We start from the raw sequence: 22,031 nt of genomic DNA on the forward strand, positions 1-22,031 counted from the left end.
GAGAGGAATCCTCAGGTTCCGGCCCCGACTCCACACAAGGTGTTAAGCCCCGGCATCGAAGGGAGAGGAATCCCGAGAGGCCCCCGAGGAACTCGCATGGGGACTGGCCTTTCCTGAGGCCACCAGAGCGGGTCCCTGAGGTCCCCGTCGTAAGTCGAGAGCACCTGCCGCAACTCGAGAAAATCCAGGAGGTTTTGCCCTTCAGGCGAGATGAGGCCCATTTCCGCTGAGGCTTCTCCAGGCTAATCACATCTAACCACTGGAATATCCAAAGGGTCCTTCTCACCCTTGCTGCAACTCAAGAAGTTCCCCGACATACCCGTCTCCACTCGAGAGGAAGCACGTGGGGTCCCGCACACATCCAGGGGAGCCCCGTTTCCGCCTCCTAGCTCGAGATGAGGGATCCTTTCCCTGTTTCGTAGGGAAAGAATTCTCGGCGTTCCCGTCGCATCTCAAGAGGAGGCGCTCTCCACAGGAAAGTCGAGAGGAACTCAAGGGTCGTGCCACCATTCCAAGAGTCCCCCAGATGTGTCAGTCCATTCCAGAGGAACCTGTTTTCCCTGCACTGCCTTGACGTTCAAGCCGAGGATCGACTCCCACCACGTGTGCACGTGGGACAGCCGTGTGGGAAAGCCTCGTGGGAAAGCCTCGTGGGAAAGACTCGAGGGAAAACCATAGATCCTTTGATCCACGCGGCGGACTGCGTGACACTGCTGCTACCGCTCTGGAGGAAAGCGCAAGTGCATGCCCGCATTCGAGTCGAGGACTGACTCCCCTGGGGAGACTCCAGAAGTACCCCAAGATCCATGTCAGCACTGGAGAGGAATCCTCAGGTTCCGGCCCCGACTCCACACAATGTCTTAGGCCCCGGCATCGACGGGAGAGGAATCCCGAGAGGCCCCCGAGGAACTCGCATGGGGACTGGCCTTTCCTGAGGCCACCAGAGCGGGTCCCTGAGGTCCCCGTCGTAAGTCGAGAGCACCTGCCGCCACTCGAGAAAATCCAGGAGGTTTTGCCCTCCAGGCGAGATGAGGCCCATTTCCGCTGAGGCTTCTCCAGGCTAATCACATCTAACCACTGGAACATCCAAAGGGTCATTCTCACCCTTGCTGCAACTCAAGAAGTTCCCCGACATACCCGTCTCCACTCGAGAGGAAGCACGAGGGTCCCGCACACATCCAGGGGAGCCCCGTTTCCGCCTCCTAGCTCGAGATGAGGGATCCTTTCCCTGTTTAGTAGGGAAAGAATTCCCGGCGTTCCCGTCGCATCTCAAGAGGAGGCGCTCTCCACAGGAAAGGCGAGAGGAATTCCAGGGTCGTGCCACCATTCCAAGAGTCCCCCAGATGTGTCAGTCCATTCCAGAGGAACCTGTTTTCCCTGCACTGCCTAGACGTTCAAGCCGAGGATCGAATCCCACCACGTGTGCACGTGGGACAGCCCTGTGGGAAAGCCTCGTGGGAAAGCCTCGTGGGAAAGACTCGAGGGAAAACTATAGATCCTTTGATCCAGGCGGCGGACTGCGTGACACTGCTGCTACCGCCCTGGAGGAAAGCGCAAGTGCATGCCCGCATTCGAGACGAGGACTGACTCCCCTGGGGAGACTCCAGAAGTACCCCAAGATCCATGTCAGCACTGGAGAGGAATCCTCAGGTTCCGGCCCCGACTCCACACAATGTCTTAGGCCCCGGCATCGACGGGAGAGGAATCCCGAGAGGCCCCCGAGGAACTCGCATGGGGACTGGATTTTCCTGAGGCCACCAGAGCGGGTCCCTGAGGTCCCCGTCGTAAGTCGAGAGCACCTGCCGCAACTCGAGAAAATCCAGGAGGTTTTGCCCTCCAGGCGAGATGAGGCCCATTTCCGCTGAGGCTTCTCGAGGCTAATCACGTCTAACCACTGGAACTTCCAAAGGGTCCTTCACACCCTTGCTGCAACTCAAGAAGTTCCCCGACATACCCGTCTCCACTCGAGAGGAAGCACGTGGGGTCCCGCACACATCCAGGGGAGCCCCGTTTCCGCCTCCTAGCTCGAGATGAGGGATCCTTTCCCTGTTTCGTAGGGAAAGAATTCCCGGGGTTCCCGTCGCATCTCAAGAGGAGGCGCTCTCCACAGGAAAGGCGAGAGGAACTCCAGGGTCGTGCCACCATTCCAAGAGTCCCCCAGATGTGTCAGTCCATTCCAGAGGAACCTGTTTTCCCTGCACTGCCTTGACGTTCAAGCCGATGATCGACTCCCACCACGTGTGCACGTGGGACAGCCCAGTGGGAAAGCCTCGTGGGAAAGCCTCGTGGGAAAGACTCGAGGGAAAACCATAGATCCTTTGATCCACGCGGCGGACTGCGTGACACTGCTGCTACCGCTCTGGAGGAAAGCGCAAGTGCATGCCCTCATTCGAGACGAGGACTGACTCCCCTGGGGAGACTCCTGAAGTACCCCAAGATTCATGTCAGCACTGGAGAGGAATCCTCATGTTCCGGCCCCGACTCCACACAGGGACTTAGGCCCCGGCATCGACGGGAGTGGAATCCCGAGAGGCCCCCGAGGAACTCGCATGGGGACTGGCCTTTCCTGAGGCCACCAGAGCGGGTCCCTGAGGTCCCCGTCGTAAGTCGAGAGCACCTGCGGCAACTCGAGAAAATCCAGGAGGTTTTGCCCTCCAGGCGAGATGAGGCCCATTTCCGCTGAGGCTTCTGGAGGCTAATCACATCTAACCACTGGAACTTCCAAAGGGTCCTTCACACCCTTGCTGCAACTCAAGAAGTTCCCCGACATACCCGTCTCCACTCGAGAGGAAGCACGTGGGGTCCCGCACACATCCAGGGGAGCCCCGTTTCCGCCTCCTAGCTCGAGATGAGGGATCCTTTCCCTGTTTCGTAGGGAAAGAATTCGCGGCGTTCCCGTCGCATCTCAAGTGGAGGCGCTCTCCACAGGAAAGGAGAGAGGAACTCCAGGGTCGTGCCACCATTCCAAGAGTCCCCCAGATGTGTCAGTCCATTCCAGAGGAACCTGTTTTCCCTGCACTGCCTTGACGTTCAAGCCGAGGATCGACTCCCACCACGTGTGCACGTGGGACAGCCCTGTGGGAAAGCCTCGTGGGAAAGCCTCGTGGGAAAGACTCGAGGGAAAACCATAGATCCTTTGATCCACGCGGCGGACTGCGTGACACTGCTGCTACCGCTCTGGAGGAAAGGGAAAGTGCATGCCAGCATTCGAGACGAGGACTGACTCCCCTGGGGAGACTCCAGAAGTACCCCAAGATCCATGTCAGCACTGGAGAGGAATCCTCAGGTTCCGGCCACGACTCCACACAAGGTCTTAGGCCCCGGCATCGACGGGAGAGGAAACCCGAGAGGCCCCCGAGGAACTCGCATGGGGACTGGCCTTTCCTGAGGCCACCAGAGCGGGTCCCTGAGGTCCCCGTCGTAAGTCGAGAACACCTGCCGCAACTCGCGAAAATCCAGGAGGTTTTGCCCTCCAGGCGAGATGAGGCACATTTCCGCTGAGGCTTCTCGAGGCTAATCACGTCTAACCACTGGAACTTCCAAAGGGTCCTTCACATCCTTGCTGCAACTCAAGAAGTTCCCCGACATACCCGTCTCCACTCGAGAGGAAGCACGTGGGGTCCCGCACACATCCAGGGAGCCCCGTTTCCGCCTCCTAGCTCGAGATGAGGGATCCATTCCCTGTTTCGTAGGGAAAGAATTCCCGGCGTTCCCGTCGCATCTCAAGAGGAGGCGCTCTCCTCAGGAAAGGCGAGAGGAACTCCAGGGTCATGCCACCATTCCAAGAGTCCCCCAGATGTGTCAGTCCATTACAGAGGACACTGTTTTCCCTGCACTGCCTTGACGTTCAAGCCGAGGATCGACTCCCACCACGTGTGCACGTGGGACAGCCCTGTGGGAAAGCCTCGTGGGAAAGCCTCGTGGGAAAGACTCGAGGGAAAACCATAGATCCTTTGCTCCACGCGGCGGACTGCGTGACACTGCTGCTACCGCCCTGGAGGAAAGCGCAAGTGCATGCCCGCATTCGAGACGAGGACTGACTCCCCTGGGGAGACTCCAGAAGAACCCCAAGATCCATGTCAGCACTGGAGAGGAATCCTCAGGTTCCGGCCCCGATTCCACACAAGGTCTTAGGCCCCGGCATCGACGGGAGAGGAATCCCGAGAGGCCCCCGAGGAACTCGCATGGGGACTGGCCTTTCCTGAGGCCACCAGAGCGGGTCCCTGAATCCCCGTCGTAAGTCGAGAGCACCTGCCGCAACTCGAGAAAATCCAGGAGGTTTTGCCCTCCAGTTTAGATGAGGCCCATTTCCGCTGAGGCTTCTCGAGGCTAATCACATCTAACCACTGGAACTTCCAAAGGGTCCTTCACACCCTTGCTGCAACACAAGAAGTTCCCCGACTTACCCGTCTCCACTCGAGAGGAAGCACGTGGGGTCCCGCACACATCCAGGGGAGCCCCGTTTCCGCCTCCTAGCTCGAGATGAGGGATCCTTTCCCTGTTTCGTAGGGAAAGAATTCCCGGCGTTCCCGTCGCATCTCAAGTGGAGGCGCTCTCCACAGGAAAGGCGAGAGGAACTGAAGGGTCGTGCCACCATTCCAGGAGTCCCCCAGATGTGTCAGTCCATTCATGAGGAACCTGTTTTCCCTGCACTGCCTTGACGTTCAAGCCGAGGATCGACTCCCACCATGTGTGCACGTGGGACAGCCCTGTGGGAAAGCCTCGTGGGAAAGCCTCGTGGGAAAGACTCGAGGGAAAACCATAGATCCTTTGATCCACGCGGCGGACTGCGTGACACTGCTGCTACCGCCCTGGAGGAAAGCGCAAGTGCATGCGCGCATTCGAGACGAGAACTGACTCCCCTGGGGAGACTCCAGAAGTACCCCAAGATCCATGTCAGCACTGGAGAGGAATCCTCAGGTTCCGGCCCCTACTCCACACAAGGTGTTAGGCCCCGGCATTGACGGGAGAGGAATCCCGAGAGGCCCCCGAGGAACTCGCATGGGGACTGGCCTTTCCTGAGGCCACCAGAGCGGGTCCCTGAGGTCCCCGTCGTAAGTCGAGAGCACCTGCCGCAACTCGAGAAAATCCAGGAGGTTTTGCCCTCCAGGCGAGATGAGGCACAATTCCGCTGAGGCTTCTCGAGGCTAATCACGTCTAACCAATGGAACTTCCAAAGGGTCCTTCACACCCTTGCTGCAACTCAAGAAGTTCCCCGACATACCCGTCTCCACTCGAGAGGAAGCACGTGGGGTCCCGCACACATCCAGGGGAGCCCCGTTTCCGCCTCCTAGCTCGAGATGAGGGATCCTTTCCCTGTTTCGTAGGGAAAGAATTCCCGGCGTTCCCGTCGCATCTCAAGTGGAGGCGCTCTCCACAGGAAAGGCGAGAGGAACTGAAGGGTCGTGCCACCATTCCAGGAGTCCCCCAGATGTGTCAGTCCATTCCTGAGGAACCTGTTTTCCCTGCACTGCCTTGACGTTCAAGCCGAGGATCGACTCCCACCATGTGTGCACGGGGGACAGCCCTGTGGGAAAGCCTCGTGGGAAAGCCTCGTGGGAAAGACTCGAGGGAAAACCATAGATCCTTTGATCCACGCGGCGGACTGCGTGACACTGCTGCTACCGCCCTGGAGGAAAGCGCAAGTGCATGCGCGCATTCGAGACGAGAACTGACTCCCCTGGGGAGACTCCAGAAGTACCCCAAGATCCATGTCAGCACTGGAGAGGAATCCTCAGGTTCCGGCCCCTACTCCACACAAGGTCTTAGGCCCCGGCATTGACGGGAGAAGAATCCCGAGAGGCCCCCGAGGAACTCGCATGGGGACTGGCCTTTCCTGAGGCCACCAGAGCGGGTCCCTGAGGTCCCCGTCGTAAGTCGAGAGCACCTGCCGCAACTCGAGAAAATCCAGGAGGTTTTGCCCTCCAGGTGAGATGAGGCCCATTTCCGCTGAGGCTTCTCCAGGCAAATCACATCTAACCACTGGAATTTCCAAAGGGTCCTTCACACCCTTGCTGCAACTCAAGAAGTTCCCGACATACCCGTCTCCACTCGAGAGGAAGCACTTGGGGTCCCGCACACATCCAGGGGAGCCCCGTTTCCGCCTCCTAGCTCGAGATGAGGGATCCTTTCCCTGTTTCGTAGGGAAAGAATTCCCGGCGTTCACGTCGCATCTCAAGAGGAGGCGCTCTCCACAGGAAAGAGGAGAGGAACTCCAGGGTCGTGGCACCATTCCAAGAGACCCCCAGATGTGTCAGTCCATTCCAGAGGAACCTGTTTTCCCTGCACTGCCTTGGCGTTCAAGCCGAGGATCGACTCCCACCACGTGTGCACGTGTGACAGCCCTGTGGGAAAGCCTCGTGGGAAAGCCTCGTGGGAAAGACTCGAGGGAAAACCATAGATCCTTTGATCCGCGCGGCGGACTGCGTGACACTGCTGCTACCGCTCTGGAGGAAAGCGCAAGTGCATGCCCGCATTCGAGACGAGGACTGACTCCCCTGGGGAGACTCCAGAAGTACCCCAAGATCCATGTCAGCACTGGAGAGGAATCCTCAGGTTCCGGCCCCGAATCCACACAAGGTCTTAGGCCCCGGCATCGAAGGGCGAGGAATCCCGAGAGGCCCCCGAGGAACTCGCATGGGGACTGGCCTTTCCTGAGGCCACCAGAGCGGGTCCCTGAGGTCCCCGTCATAAGTGGAGAGCACCTGCCGCAAGTCGAGAAAATCCAGGAGGTTTTGCCCTGCAGGCGAGATGAGGCCCATTTCCGCTGAGGCTTCTCGAGGCTAATCACATCTAACCACTGGAACTTCCCAAGGGTCCTTCACACCCTTGCTGCAACTCAAGAAGTTCCCCGACATACCGTCTCCACTCGAGAGGAAGCCCGAGGGTCCCGCACACATCCAGGGGAGCCCCGTTTCCGCCTCCTTGCTCGAGATGAGGGATCCTTTCCCTGTTTCGTAGGGAAAGAATTCCCGGCGTTGCCTTCGCATCTCAAGAGGAGGCGCTCTCCACAGGAAAGAGGAGAGGAACTCCAGGGTCGTGGCACCATTCCAAGAGACCCCCAGATGTGTCAGTCCATTCCAGAGGAACCTGTTTTCCCTGCACTGCCTTGGCGTTCAAGCCGAGGATCGACTCCCACCACGTGTGCACGTGGGACAGCCCTGTGGGAAAGCCTCGTGGGAAAGCCTCGTGGGAAAGACTCGAGGGAAAACCATAGATCCTTTGATCCACGCGGCGGACTGCGTGACACTGCTGCTTCCGCTCTGGAGGAAAGCACAAGTGCATGCCCGCATTCGAGACGAGGACTGACTCCCCTGGGGAGACTCCAGAAGTACCCCAAGATCCATGTCAGCACTGGAGAGGAATCCTCAGGTTCCGGCCCGGACTCCACACAAGGTCTAGGGCCCCGGCATCGACGGGAGAGGAATCCCGAGAAGCCCCCGAGGAACTCGCATGGGGACTGGCCTTTCCTGAGGCCACCAGAGCGGGTCCCTGAGGTCCCCGTCGTAAGTCGAGAGCACCTGCCGCAACTCGAGAAAATCCAGGAGGTTTTGCCCTCCAGGCGAGATGAGGCCCATTTCCGCTGAGGCTTCTCCAGGCTAATCACATCTAACCACTGGAACATCCAAAGGGTCCTTCTCACCCTTGCTGCAACTCAAGAAGTTCCCCGACATACCCGTCTCCACTCGAGAGGAAGCACGAGGGTCCCGCACACATCCAGGGGAGCCCCGTTTCCGCCTCCTAGCTCGAGATGAGGGATCCTTTCCCTGTTTCGTAGGGAAAGAATTCCCGGCGTTCCCGTCGCATCTCATGAGGAGGCGCTCTCCACATGAAAGGGGAGAGGAACTCCAGGGTCGTGCCACCATTCCAAGAGTCCCCCAGATGTGTCAGTCCATTCCAGAGGAACCTGTTTTCCCTGCACTGCCTTGACGTTCAAGCCGAGGATCGACTCCCACCACGTGTGCACGTGGGACAGCCGTGTGGGAAAGCCTCGTGGGAAAGCCTCGTGGGAAAGACTCGAGGGAAAACCATAGATCCTTTGATCCACGCGGCGGACTGCGTGACACTGCTGCTACCGCTCTGGAGGAAAGCGCAAGTGCATGCCCGCATTCGAGTCGAGGACTGACTCCCCTGGGGAAACTCCAGAAGTACCCCAAGATCCATGTCAGCACTGGAGAGGAATCCTCAGGTTCCGGCCCCGACTCCACACAATGTCTTAGGCCCCGGCATCGACGGGAGAGGAATCCCGAGAGGCCCCCGAGGAACTCGCATGGGGACTGGCCTTTCCTGAGGCCACCAGAGCGGGTCCCTGAGGTCCCCGTCGTAAGTCGAGAGCACCTGCCGCAACTCGAGAAAATCCAGGAGGTTTTGCCCTCCAGGCGAGATTAGGCACATTTCCGCTGAGGCTTCTCGAGGCTAATCACGTCTAACCACTGGAACTTCCAAAGGGTCCTTCACACCCTTGCTGCAACTCAAGAAGTTCCCCGACATACCCGTCTCCACTCGAGAGGAAGCACGTGGGGTCCCGCACACATCCAGGGGAGCCCCGTTTCCGCCTCCTAGCTCGAGATGAGGGATCGTTTCCCTGTTTCGTAGGGAAAGAATTCCCGGCGTTCCCGTCGCATCTCAAGAGGAGGCGCTCTCCACAGGAAAGGCGAGAGGAAATCCAGGGTCGTGCCACCATTCCAAGAGTCCCCCAGATGTGTCAGTCCATTCCAGATGAACCTGTTTTCCCTGCACTGCCTTGACGTTCAAGCCGATGATCGACTCCCACCACGTGTGCACGTGGGACAGCCCTGTGGGAAAGCCTCGTGGGAAAGCCTCGTGGGAAAGACTCGAGGGAAAACCATAGATCCTTAGATCCACGCGGCGGACTGCGTGAAACTGCTCCTACCACCCTGGAGGAAAGCGCAAGTGCATGCCCGCATTCGAGACGAGGACTGACTCCCCTGGGGAGACTCCAGAAGTACCCCAAGATCCATGTCAGCACTGGAGAGGAATCCTCAGGTTCCGGCCCCGAATCCACACAAGGTCTTAGGCCCCGGCATCGAAGGGCGAGGAATCCCGAGAGGCCCCCGAGGAACTCGCATGGGGACTGGCCTTTCCTGAGGCCACCAGAGCGGGTCCCTGAGGTCCCCGTCATAAGTGGAGAGCACCTGCCGCAAGTCGAGAAAATCCAGGAGGTTTTGCCCTGCAGGCGAGATGAGGCCCATTTCCGCTGAGGCTTCTCGAGGCTAATCACATCTAACCACTGGAACTTCCCAAGGGTCCTTCACACCCTTGCTGCAACTCAAGAAGTTCCCCGACATACCGTCTCCACTCGAGAGGAAGCCCGAGGGTCCCGCACACATCCAGGGGAGCCCCGTTTCCGCCTCCTTGCTCGAGATGAGGGATCCTTTCCCTGTTTCGTAGGGAAAGAATTCCCGGCGTTCCCGTCGCATCTCAAGAGGAGGCGCTCTCCACAGGAAAGAGGAGAGGAACTCCAGGGTCGTGGCACCATTCCAAGAGACCCCCAGATGTGTCAGTCCATTCCAGAGGAACCTGTTTTCCCTGCACTGCCTTGGCGTTCAAGCCGAGGATCGACTCCCACCACGTGTGCACGTGGGACAGCCCTGTGGGAAAGCCTCGTGGGAAAGCCTCGTGGGAAAGACTCGAGGGAAAACCATAGATCCTTTGATCCACGCGGCGGACTGCGTGACACTGCTGCTACCGCTCTGGAGGAAAGCACAAGTGCATGCCCGCATTCGAGACGAGGACTGACTCCCCTGGGGAGACTCCAGAAGTACCCCAAGATCCATGTCAGCACTGGAGAGGAATCCTCAGGTTCCGGCCCGGACTCCACACAAGGTCTTGGGCCCCGGCATCGACGGGAGAGGAATCCCGAGAAGCCCCCGAGGAACTCGCATGGGGACTGGCCTTTCCTGAGGCCACCAGAGCGGGTCCCTGAGGTCCCCGTCGTAAGTCGAGAGCACCTGCCGCAACTCGAGAAAATCCAGGAGGTTTTGCCCTCCAGGCGAGATGAGGCCCATTTCCGCTGAGGCTTCTCCAGGCTAATCACATCTAACCACTGGAACATCCAAAGGGTCCTTCTCACCCTTGCTGCAACTCAAGAAGTTCCCCGACATACCCGTCTCCACTCGAGAGGAAGCACGAGGGTCCCGCACACATCCAGGGGAGCCCCGTTTCCGCCTCCTAGCTCGAGATGAGGGATCCTTTCCCTGTTTCGTAGGGAAAGAATTCCCGGCGTTCCCGTCGCATCTCAAGAGGAGGCGCTCTCCACATGAAAGGGGAGAGGAACTCCAGGGTCGTGCCACCATTCCAAGAGTCCCCCAGATGTGTCAGTCCATTCCAGAGGAACCTGTTTTCCCTGCACTGCCTTGACGTTCAAGCCGAGGATCGACTCCCACCACGTGTGCACGTGGGACAGCCGTGTGGGAAAGCCTCGTGGGAAAGCCTCGTGGGAAAGACTCGAGGGAAAACCATAGATCCTTTGATCCACGCGGCGGACTGCGTGACACTGCTGCTACCGCTCTGGAGGAAAGCGCAAGTGCATGCCCGCATTCGAGTCGAGGACTGACTCCCCTGGGGAAACTCCAGAAGTACCCCAAGATCCATGTCAGCACTGGAGAGGAATCCTCAGGTTCCGGCCCCGACTCCACACAATGTCTTAGGCCCCGGCATCGACGGGAGAGGAATCCCGAGAGGCCCCCGAGGAACTCGCATGGGGACTGGCCTTTCCTGAGGCCACCAGAGCGGGTCCCTGAGGTCCCCGTCGTAAGTCGAGAGCACCTGCCGCAACTCGAGAAAATCCAGGAGGTTTTGCCCTCCAGGCGAGATTAGGCACATTTCCGCTGAGGCTTCTCGAGGCTAATCACGTCTAACCACTGGAACTTCCAAAGGGTCCTTCACACCCTTGCTGCAACTCAAGAAGTTCCCCGACATACCCGTCTCCACTCGAGAGGAAGCACGTGGGGTCCCGCACACATCCAGGGGAGCCCCGTTTCCGCCTCCTAGCTCGAGATGAGGGATCGTTTCCCTGTTTCGTAGGGAAAGAATTCCCGGCGTTCCCGTCGCATCTCAAGAGGAGGCGCTCTCCACAGGAAAGGCGAGAGGAAATCCAGGGTCGTGCCACCATTCCAAGAGTCCCCCAGATGTGTCAGTCCATTCCAGATGAACCTGTTTTCCCTGCACTGCCTTGACGTTCAAGCCGATGATCGACTCCCACCACGTGTGCACGTGGGACAGCCCTGTGGGAAAGCCTCGTGGGAAAGCCTCGTGGGAAAGACTCGAGGGAAAACCATAGATCCTTAGATCCACGCGGCGGACTGCGTGAAACTGCTCCTACCACCCTGGAGGAAAGCGCAAGTGCATGCCCGCATTCGAGACGAGGACTGACTCCCCTGGGGAGACTCCAGAAGTACCCCAAGATCCATGTCAGCACTGGAGAGGAATCCTCAGGTTCCGGCCCCGACTCCACACAAGGTGTTAAGCCCCGGCATCGAAGGGAGAGGAATCCCGAGAGGCCCCCGAGGAACTCGCATGGGAACTGGCCTTTCCTGAGGCCACCAGAGCGGGTCCCTGAGGTCCCCGTCGTAAGTCGAGAGCACCTGCCGCAACTCGAGAAAATCCAGGAGGTTTTGCCCTCCAGGCGAGATGAGGCCCATTTCCGCTGAGGCTTCTCCAGGCTAATCACATCTAACCACTGGAACATCCAAAGGGTCCTTCTCACCCTTGCTGCAACTCAAGAAGTTCCCCGACATACCCGTCTCCACTCGAGAGGAAGCACGAGGGTCCCGCACACATCCAGGGGAGCCCCGTTTCGGCCTCCTAGCTCGAGATGAGGGATCCTTTCCCTGTTTCGTAGGGAAAGAATTCCCGGCGTTCCCGTCGCATCTCAAGAGGAGTCGCTCTCCACAGGAAAGGGGAGAGGAACTCCAGGGTCGTGCCACCATTCCAAGAGTCCCCCAGATGTGTCAGTCCATTCCAGAGGAACCTGTTTTCCCTGCACTGCCTTGACGTTCAAGCCGAGGATCGACTCCCACCACGTGTGCACGTGGGACAGCCGTGTGGGAAAGCCTCGTGGGAAAGCCTCGTGGGAAAGACTCGAGGGAAAACCATAGATCCTTTGATCCACGCGGCGGACTGCGTGACACTGCTGCTACCGCTCTGGAGGAAAGCGCAAGTGCATGCCCGCATTCGAGTCGAGGACTGACTCCCCTGGGGAGACTCCAGAAGTACCCCAAGATCCATGTCAGCACTGGAGAGGAATCCTCAGGTTCCGGCCCCAACTCCACACAATGTCTTAGGCCCCGGCATCGACGGGAGAGGAATCCCGAGAGGCCCCCGAGGAACTCGCATGGGGACTGGCCTTTCCTGAGGCCACCAGAGCGGGTCCCTGAGGTCCCCGTCGTAAGTCGAGAGCACCTGCCGCAACTCGAGAAAATCCAGGAGGTTTTGCCCTCCAGGCGAGATGAGGCACATTTCCGCTGAGGCTTCTCGAGGCTAATCACGTCTAACCACTGGAACTTCCAAAGGGTCATTCTCACCCTTGCTGCAACTCAAGAAGTTCCCCGACATACCCGTCTCCACAAGAGAGGAAGCACGAGGGTCCCGCACACATCCAGGGGAGCCCCGTTTCCGCCTCCTAGCTCGAGATGAGGGATCCTTTCCCTGTTTTGTAGGGAAAGAATTCCCGGCGTTCCCGTCGCATCTCAAGAGGAGGCGCTCTCCACAGGAAAGGCGAGAGGAACTCCAGGGTCGTGCCACCATTCCAAGAGTCCCCCAGATGTGTCAGTCCATTCCAGAGGAACCTGTTTTCCCTGCACTGCCTTGACGTTCAAGCCGAGGATCGACTCCCACCACGTGTGCACGTGGGACAGCCCTGTGGGAAAGCCTCGTGGGAAAGCCTCGTGGGAAAGACTCGAGGGAAAACTTTAGATCCTTTGATCCAGGCGGCGGACTGCGTGACACTGCTGCTACCGCCCTGGAGGAAAGCGCAAGTGCATGCCCGCATTCGAGACGACGAGGACTGACTCCCCTGGGGAGACTCCAGAAGTACCCCAAGATCCATGTCAGCACTGGAGAGGAATCCTTAGGTTCCGGCCCCGACTCCACACAAGGTGTTAGGCCCCGGCATCGAAGGGAGAGGAATCCCGAGAGGCCCCCGAGGAACTCGCATGGGGACTGGCCTTTCCTGAGGCCACCAGAGCGGGTCCCTGAGGTCCCCGTCGTAAGTTGAGAGGACCTGCCGCAACTCGAGAAAATCCAGGAGGTTTTGCCCTCCAGACGAGATGAGGCCCATGTCCGCTGAGGCTTCTCGAGGCTAATCACATCTAACCACTGGAACATCCAAAGGGTCATTCTCACCCTTGCTGCAACTCAAGAAGTTCCCCGACATACCCGTCTCCACAAGAGAGGAAGCACGTGGGTCCCGCACACATCCAGGGGAGCCCCGTTTCCGCCTCCTAGCTCGAGATGAGGGATCCTTTCCCTGTTTTGTAGGGAAAGAATTCCCGGCGTTCCCGTCGCATCTCAAGAGGAGGCGCTCTCCACAGGAAAGGCGAGAGGAACTCCAGGGTCGTGCCACCATTCCAAGAGTCCCCCAGATGTGTCAGTCCATTCCAGAGGAACCTGTTTTCCCTGCACTGCCTTGACGTTCAAGCCGAGGATCGACTCCCACCACGTGTGCACGTGGGACAGCCCTATGGGAAAGCCTCGTGGGAAAGCCTCGTGGGAAAGACTCGAGGGAAAACCATAGATCCTTTGATCCACGCGGTGGACTGCGTGACACTGCTGCTACCGCTCTGGAGGAAAGCGCAAGTGCATGCCCGCATTCGAGACGAGGACTGACTCCCCTGGGGTGACTCCAGAAGTACCCCAAGATCCATGTCAGCACAGGAGAGGAATCCTCAGGTTCCGGCCCCGACTCCACACAAGGTCTTAGGCCCCGGCATCGACGGGAGAGGAATCCCGAGAGGCCCCCGAGGAACTCGCATGGGGACTGGCCTTTCCTGAGGCCACCAGAGCGGGTCCCTGAGGTCCCCGTCTTAAGTCGAGAGCACCTGCCGCAACTCGAGAAAATCCAGGAGGTTTTGCCCTCTTGGCGAGATGAGGCCCATTTCCGCTGAGGCTTCTCGAGGCCAATAACATCTAACCGCTGGAACTTCCAAAGGGTCTTTCACACCATTGCTGCAACTCAAGAAGTTCCCCGACATACCCGTCTCCACTCGAGAGGAAGCACGTGGGGTCCCGCCCACATCCAGGGGAGCCCCGTTTCCGCCTCCTAGCTCGAGATGAGGGATCCTTTCCCTGTTTCGTAGGGAAAGAATTCCCGGCGTTCCCGTCGCATCTCAAGAGGAGGCGCTCTCCACAGGAAAGGCGAGAGGAACTCCAGGGTCATGCCACCATTCCAAGAGTCCCCCAGATGTGTCAGTCCATTCCAGAGGAACCTGTTTTCCCTGCACTGCCTTGACGTTCAAGCCGAGGATCGACTCCCACCACGTGTGCACGTGGGACAGCCCTGTGGGAAAGCCTCGTGGGAAAGCCTCGTGGGAAAGACTCGAGGGAAAACCATAGATCCTTTGATCCACGCGGCGGACTGCGTGACACTGCTGCTACCGTTCTGGAGGAAAGCGCCAGTGCATGCCCGCATTCGAGACGAGGACTGACTCCCCTGGGGAGACTCCAGAAGTACCCCAAGATCCATGTCAGCACTGGAGAGGAATCCTCAGGTTCCGGCCCCGACTCCGCACAAGGTCTTAGGCCCCGGCATCGACGGGAGAGGAATCCCTAGAGGCCCCCGAGGAACCCGCATGGGGACTGGCCTTTCCTGAGGCCACCAGAGCGGGTCCCTGAGGTCCCCGTCGTAAGTCGAGAGCACCTGCCGCAACTCGAGAAAATCCAGGAGGTTTTGCCCTCCAGGCCAGATGAGGCCCATTTCCGCTGAGGCTTCTCGAGGCCAATCACATCTAACCACTGGAACTTCCAAAGGTTCCTTCACACCCTTGCTGCAACTCAAGAAGTTCCCCGACATACCCGTCTGCACTCGAGAGGAAGCACGTGGGGTCCCGCACACATCCAGGGGAGCGCCGTTTCCGCCTACTATCTCGAGATGAGGGATCCTTTCCCTGTTTCGTAGGGAAAGAATTCCCGGCGTTCCCGTCGCATCTCATGAGGAGGCGCTCTCCACATGAAAGGGGAGAGGAACTCCAGGGTCGTGCCACCATTCCAAGAGTCCCCCAGATGTGTCAGTCCATTCCAGAGGAACCTGTTTTCCCTGCACTGCCTTGACGTTCAAGCCGAGGATCGACTCCCACCACGTGTGCACGTGGGACAGCCGTGTGGGAAAGCCTCGTGGGAAAGCCTCGTGGGAAAGACTCGAGGGAAAACCATAGATCCTTTGATCCACGCGGCGGACTGCGTGACACTGCTGCTACCGCTCTGGAGGAAAGCGCAAGTGCATGCCCGCATTCGAGTCGAGGACTGACTCCCCTGGGGAAACTCCAGAAGTACCCCAAGATCCATGTCAGCACTGGAGAGGAATCCTCAGGTTCCGGCCCCGACTCCACACAATGTCTTAGGCCCCGGCATCGACGGGAGAGGAATCCCGAGAGGCCCCCGAGGAACTCGCATGGGGACTGGCCTTTCCTGAGGCCACCAGAGCGGGTCCCTGAGGTCCCCGTCGTAAGTCGAGAGCACCTGCCGCAACTCGAGAAAATCCAGGAGGTTTTGCCCTCCAGGCGAGATTAGGCACATTTCCGCTGAGGCTTCTCGAGGCTAATCACGTCTAACCACTGGAACTTCCAAAGGGTCCTTCACACCCTTGCTGCAACTCAAGAAGTTCCCCGACATACCCGTCTCCACTCGAGAGGAAGCACGTGGGGTCCCGCACACATCCAGGGGAGCCCCGTTTCCGCCTCCTAGCTCGAGATGAGGGATCGTTTCCCTGTTTCGTAGGGAAAGAATTCCCGGCGTTCCCGTCGCATCTCAAGAGGAGGCGCTCTCCACAGGAAAGGCGAGAGGAAATCCAGGGTCGTGCCACCATTCCAAGAGTCCCCCAGATGTGTCAGTCCATTCCAGATGAACCTGTTTTCCCTGCACTGCCTTGACGTTCAAGCCGATGATCGACTCCCACCACGTGTGCACGTGGGACAGCCCTGTGGGAAAGCCTCGTGGGAAAGCCTCGTGGGAAAGACTCGAGGGAAAACCATAGATCCTTAGATCCACGCGGCGGACTGCGTGAAACTGCTCCTACCACCCTGGAGGAAAGCGCAAGTGCATGCCCGCATTCGAGACGAGGACTGACTCCCCTGGGGAGACTCCAGAAGTACCCCAAGATCCATGTCAGCACTGGAGAGGAATCCTCAGGTTCCGGCCCCGAATCCACACAAGGTCTTAGGCCCCGGCATCGAAGGGCGAGGAATCCCGAGAGGCCCCCGAGGAACTCGCATGGGGACTGGCCTTTCCTGAGGCCACCAGAGCGGGTCCCTGAGGTCCCCGTCATAAGTGGAGAGCACCTGCCGCAAGTCGAGAAAATCCAGGAGGTTTTGCCCTGCAGGCGAGATGAGGCCCATTTCCGCTGAGGCTTCTCGAGGCTAATCACATCTAACCACTGGAACTTCCCAAGGGTCCTTCACACCCTTGCTGCAACTCAAGAAGTTCCCCGACATACCGTCTCCACTCGAGAGGAAGCCCGAGGGTCCCGCACACATCCAGGGGAGCCCCGTTTCCGCCTCCTTGCTCGAGATGAGGGATCCTTTCCCTGTTTCGTAGGGAAAGAATTCCCGGCGTTCCCGTCGCATCTCAAGAGGAGGCGCTCTCCACAGGAAAGAGGAGAGGAACTCCAGGGTCGTGGCACCATTCCAAGAGACCCCCAGATGTGTCAGTCCATTCCAGAGGAACCTGTTTTCCCTGCACTGCCTTGGCGTTCAAGCCGAGGATCGACTCCCACCACGTGTGCACGTGGGACAGCCCTGTGGGAAAGCCTCGTGGGAAAGCCTCGTGGGAAAGACTCGAGGGAAAACCATAGATCCTTTGATCCACGCGGCGGACTGCGTGACACTGCTGCTACCGCTCTGGAGGAAAGCACAAGTGCATGCCCGCATTCGAGACGAGGACTGACTCCCCTGGGGAGACTCCAGAAGTACCCCAAGATCCATGTCAGCACTGGAGAGGAATCCTCAGGTTCCGGCCCGGACTCCACACAAGGTCTTGGGCCCCGGCATCGACGGGAGAGGAATCCCGAGAAGCCCCCGAGGAACTCGCATGGGGACTGGCCTTTCCTGAGGCCACCAGAGCGGGTCCCTGAGGTCCCCGTCGTAAGTCGAGAGCACCTGCCGCAACTCGAGAAAATCCAGGAGGTTTTGCCCTCCAGGCGAGATGAGGCCCATTTCCGCTGAGGCTTCTCCAGGCTAATCACATCTAACCACTGGAACATCCAAAGGGTCCTTCTCACCCTTGCTGCAACTCAAGAAGTTCCCCGACATACCCGTCTCCACTCGAGAGGAAGCACGAGGGTCCCGCACACATCCAGGGGAGCCCCGTTTCCGCCTCCTAGCTCGAGATGAGGGATCCTTTCCCTGTTTCGTAGGGAAAGAATTCCCGGCGTTCCCGTCGCATCTCAAGAGGAGGCGCTCTCCACATGAAAGGGGAGAGGAACTCCAGGGTCGTGCCACCATTCCAAGAGTCCCCCAGATGTGTCAGTCCATTCCAGAGGAACCTGTTTTCCCTGCACTGCCTTGACGTTCAAGCCGAGGATCGACTCCCACCACGTGTGCACGTGGGACAGCCGTGTGGGAAAGCCTCGTGGGAAAGCCTCGTGGGAAAGACTCGAGGGAAAACCATAGATCCTTTGATCCACGCGGCGGACTGCGTGACACTGCTGCTACCGCTCTGGAGGAAAGCGCAAGTGCATGCCCGCATTCGAGTCGAGGACTGACTCCCCTGGGGAAACTCCAGAAGTACCCCAAGATCCATGTCAGCACTGGAGAGGAATCCTCAGGTTCCGGCCCCGACTCCACACAATGTCTTAGGCCCCGGCATCGACGGGAGAGGAATCCCGAGAGGCCCCCGAGGAACTCGCATGGGGACTGGCCTTTCCTGAGGCCACCAGAGCGGGTCCCTGAGGTCCCCGTCGTAAGTCGAGAGCACCTGCCGCAACTCGAGAAAATCCAGGAGGTTTTGCCCTCCAGGCGAGATTAGGCACATTTCCGCTGAGGCTTCTCGAGGCTAATCACGTCTAACCACTGGAACTTCCAAAGGGTCCTTCACACCCTTGCTGCAACTCAAGAAGTTCCCCGACATACCCGTCTCCACTCGAGAGGAAGCACGTGGGGTCCCGCACACATCCAGGGGAGCCCCGTTTCCGCCTCCTAGCTCGAGATGAGGGATCGTTTCCCTGTTTCGTAGGGAAAGAATTCCCGGCGTTCCCGTCGCATCTCAAGAGGAGGCGCTCTCCACAGGAAAGGCGAGAGGAAATCCAGGGTCGTGCCACCATTCCAAGAGTCCCCCAGATGTGTCAGTCCATTCCAGATGAACCTGTTTTCCCTGCACTGCCTTGACGTTCAAGCCGATGATCGACTCCCACCACGTGTGCACGTGGGACAGCCCTGTGGGAAAGCCTCGTGGGAAAGCCTCGTGGGAAAGACTCGAGGGAAAACCATAGATCCTTAGATCCACGCGGCGGACTGCGTGAAACTGCTCCTACCACCCTGGAGGAAAGCGCAAGTGCATGCCCGCATTCGAGACGAGGACTGACTCCCCTGGGGAGACTCCAGAAGTACCCCAAGATCCATGTCAGCACTGGAGAGGAATCCTCAGGTTCCGGCCCCGACTCCACACAAGGTGTTAAGCCCCGGCATCGAAGGGAGAGGAATCCCGAGAGGCCCCCGAGGAACTCGCATGGGAACTGGCCTTTCCTGAGGCCACCAGAGCGGGTCCCTGAGGTCCCCGTCGTAAGTCGAGAGCACCTGCCGCAACTCGAGAAAATCCAGGAGGTTTTGCCCTCCAGGCGAGATGAGGCCCATTTCCGCTGAGGCTTCTCCAGGCTAATCACATCTAACCACTGGAACATCCAAAGGGTCCTTCTCACCCTTGCTGCAACTCAAGAAGTTCCCCGACATACCCGTCTCCACTCGAGAGGAAGCACGAGGGTCCCGCACACATCCAGGGGAGCCCCGTTTCGGCCTCCTAGCTCGAGATGAGGGATCCTTTCCCTGTTTCGTAGGGAAAGAATTCCCGGCGTTCCCGTCGCATCTCAAGAGGAGTCGCTCTCCACAGGAAAGGGGAGAGGAACTCCAGGGTCGTGCCACCATTCCAAGAGTCCCCCAGATGTGTCAGTCCATTCCAGAGGAACCTGTTTTCCCTGCACTGCCTTGACGTTCAAGCCGAGGATCGACTCCCACCACGTGTGCACGTGGGACAGCCGTGTGGGAAAGCCTCGTGGGAAAGCCTCGTGGGAAAGACTCGAGGGAAAACCATAGATCCTTTGATCCACGCGGCGGACTGCGTGACACTGCTGCTACCGCTCTGGAGGAAAGCGCAAGTGCATGCCCGCATTCGAGTCGAGGACTGACTCCCCTGGGGAGACTCCAGAAGTACCCCAAGATCCATGTCAGCACTGGAGAGGAATCCTCAGGTTCCGGCCCCAACTCCACACAATGTCTTAGGCCCCGGCATCGACGGGAGAGGAATCCCGAGAGGCCCCCGAGGAACTCGCATGGGGACTGGCCTTTCCTGAGGCCACCAGAGCGGGTCCCTGAGGTCCCCGTCGTAAGTCGAGAGCACCTGCCGCAACTCGAGAAAATCCAGGAGGTTTTGCCCTCCAGGCGAGATGAGGCACATTTCCGCTGAGGCTTCTCGAGGCTAATCACGTCTAACCACTGGAACTTCCAAAGGGTCATTCTCACCCTTGCTGCAACTCAAGAAGTTCCCCGACATACCCGTCTCCACAAGAGAGGAAGCACGAGGGTCCCGCACACATCCAGGGGAGCCCCGTTTCCGCCTCCTAGCTCGAGATGAGGGATCCTTTCCCTGTTTTGTAGGGAAAGAATTCCCGGCGTTCCCGTCGCATCTCAAGAGGAGGCGCTCTCCACAGGAAAGGCGAGAGGAACTCCAGGGTCGTGCCACCATTCCAAGAGTCCCCCAGATGTGTCAGTCCATTCCAGAGGAACCTGTTTTCCCTGCACTGCCTTGACGTTCAAGCCGAGGATCGACTCCCACCACGTGTGCACGTGGGACAGCCCTGTGGGAAAGCCTCGTGGGAAAGCCTCGTGGGAAAGACTCGAGGGAAAACTTTAGATCCTTTGATCCAGGCGGCGGACTGCGTGACACTGCTGCTACCGCCCTGGAGGAAAGCGCAAGTGCATGCCCGCATTCGAGACGACGAGGACTGACTCCCCTGGGGAGACTCCAGAAGTACCCCAAGATCCATGTCAGCACTGGAGAGGAATCCTTAGGTTCCGGCCCCGACTCCACACAAGGTGTTAGGCCCCGGCATCGAAGGGAGAGGAATCCCGAGAGGCCCCCGAGGAACTCGCATGGGGACTGGCCTTTCCTGAGGCCACCAGAGCGGGTCCCTGAGGTCCCCGTCGTAAGTTGAGAGGACCTGCCGCAACTCGAGAAAATCCAGGAGGTTTTGCCCTCCAGACGAGATGAGGCCCATGTCCGCTGAGGCTTCTCGAGGCTAATCACATCTAACCACTGGAACATCCAAAGGGTCATTCTCACCCTTGCTGCAACTCAAGAAGTTCCCCGACATACCCGTCTCCACAAGAGAGGAAGCACGTGGGTCCCGCACACATCCAGGGGAGCCCCGTTTCCGCCTCCTAGCTCGAGATGAGGGATCCTTTCCCTGTTTTGTAGGGAAAGAATTCCCGGCGTTCCCGTCGCATCTCAAGAGGAGGCGCTCTCCACAGGAAAGGCGAGAGGAACTCCAGGGTCGTGCCACCATTCCAAGAGTCCCCCAGATGTGTCAGTCCATTCCAGAGGAACCTGTTTTCCCTGCACTGCCTTGACGTTCAAGCCGAGGATCGACTCCCACCACGTGTGCACGTGGGACAGCCCTATGGGAAAGCCTCGTGGGAAAGCCTCGTGGGAAAGACTCGAGGGAAAACCATAGATCCTTTGATCCACGCGGTGGACTGCGTGACACTGCTGCTACCGCTCTGGAGGAAAGCGCAAGTGCATGCCCGCATTCGAGACGAGGACTGACTCCCCTGGGGTGACTCCAGAAGTACCCCAAGATCCATGTCAGCACAGGAGAGGAATCCTCAGGTTCCGGCCCCGACTCCACACAAGGTCTTAGGCCCCGGCATCGACGGGAGAGGAATCCCGAGAGGCCCCCGAGGAACTCGCATGGGGACTGGCCTTTCCTGAGGCCACCAGAGCGGGTCCCTGAGGTCCCCGTCTTAAGTCGAGAGCACCTGCCGCAACTCGAGAAAATCCAGGAGGTTTTGCCCTCTTGGCGAGATGAGGCCCATTTCCGCTGAGGCTTCTCGAGGCCAATAACATCTAACCGCTGGAACTTCCAAAGGGTCTTTCACACCATTGCTGCAACTCAAGAAGTTCCCCGACATACCCGTCTCCACTCGAGAGGAAGCACGTGGGGTCCCGCCCACATCCAGGGGAGCCCCGTTTCCGCCTCCTAGCTCGAGATGAGGGATCCTTTCCCTGTTTCGTAGGGAAAGAATTCCCGGCGTTCCCGTCGCATCTCAAGAGGAGGCGCTCTCCACAGGAAAGGCGAGAGGAACTCCAGGGTCATGCCACCATTCCAAGAGTCCCCCAGATGTGTCAGTCCATTCCAGAGGAACCTGTTTTCCCTGCACTGCCTTGACGTTCAAGCCGAGGATCGACTCCCACCACGTGTGCACGTGGGACAGCCCTGTGGGAAAGCCTCGTGGGAAAGCCTCGTGGGAAAGACTCGAGGGAAAACCATAGATCCTTTGATCCACGCGGCGGACTGCGTGACACTGCTGCTACCGTTCTGGAGGAAAGCGCCAGTGCATGCCCGCATTCGAGACGAGGACTGACTCCCC

This window comes from Ovis canadensis, chromosome 5 (assembly GCF_042477335.2).
Source record: "Ovis canadensis isolate MfBH-ARS-UI-01 breed Bighorn chromosome 5, ARS-UI_OviCan_v2, whole genome shotgun sequence".
Classification (NCBI taxonomy): domain Eukaryota; kingdom Metazoa; phylum Chordata; class Mammalia; order Artiodactyla; family Bovidae; genus Ovis; species Ovis canadensis.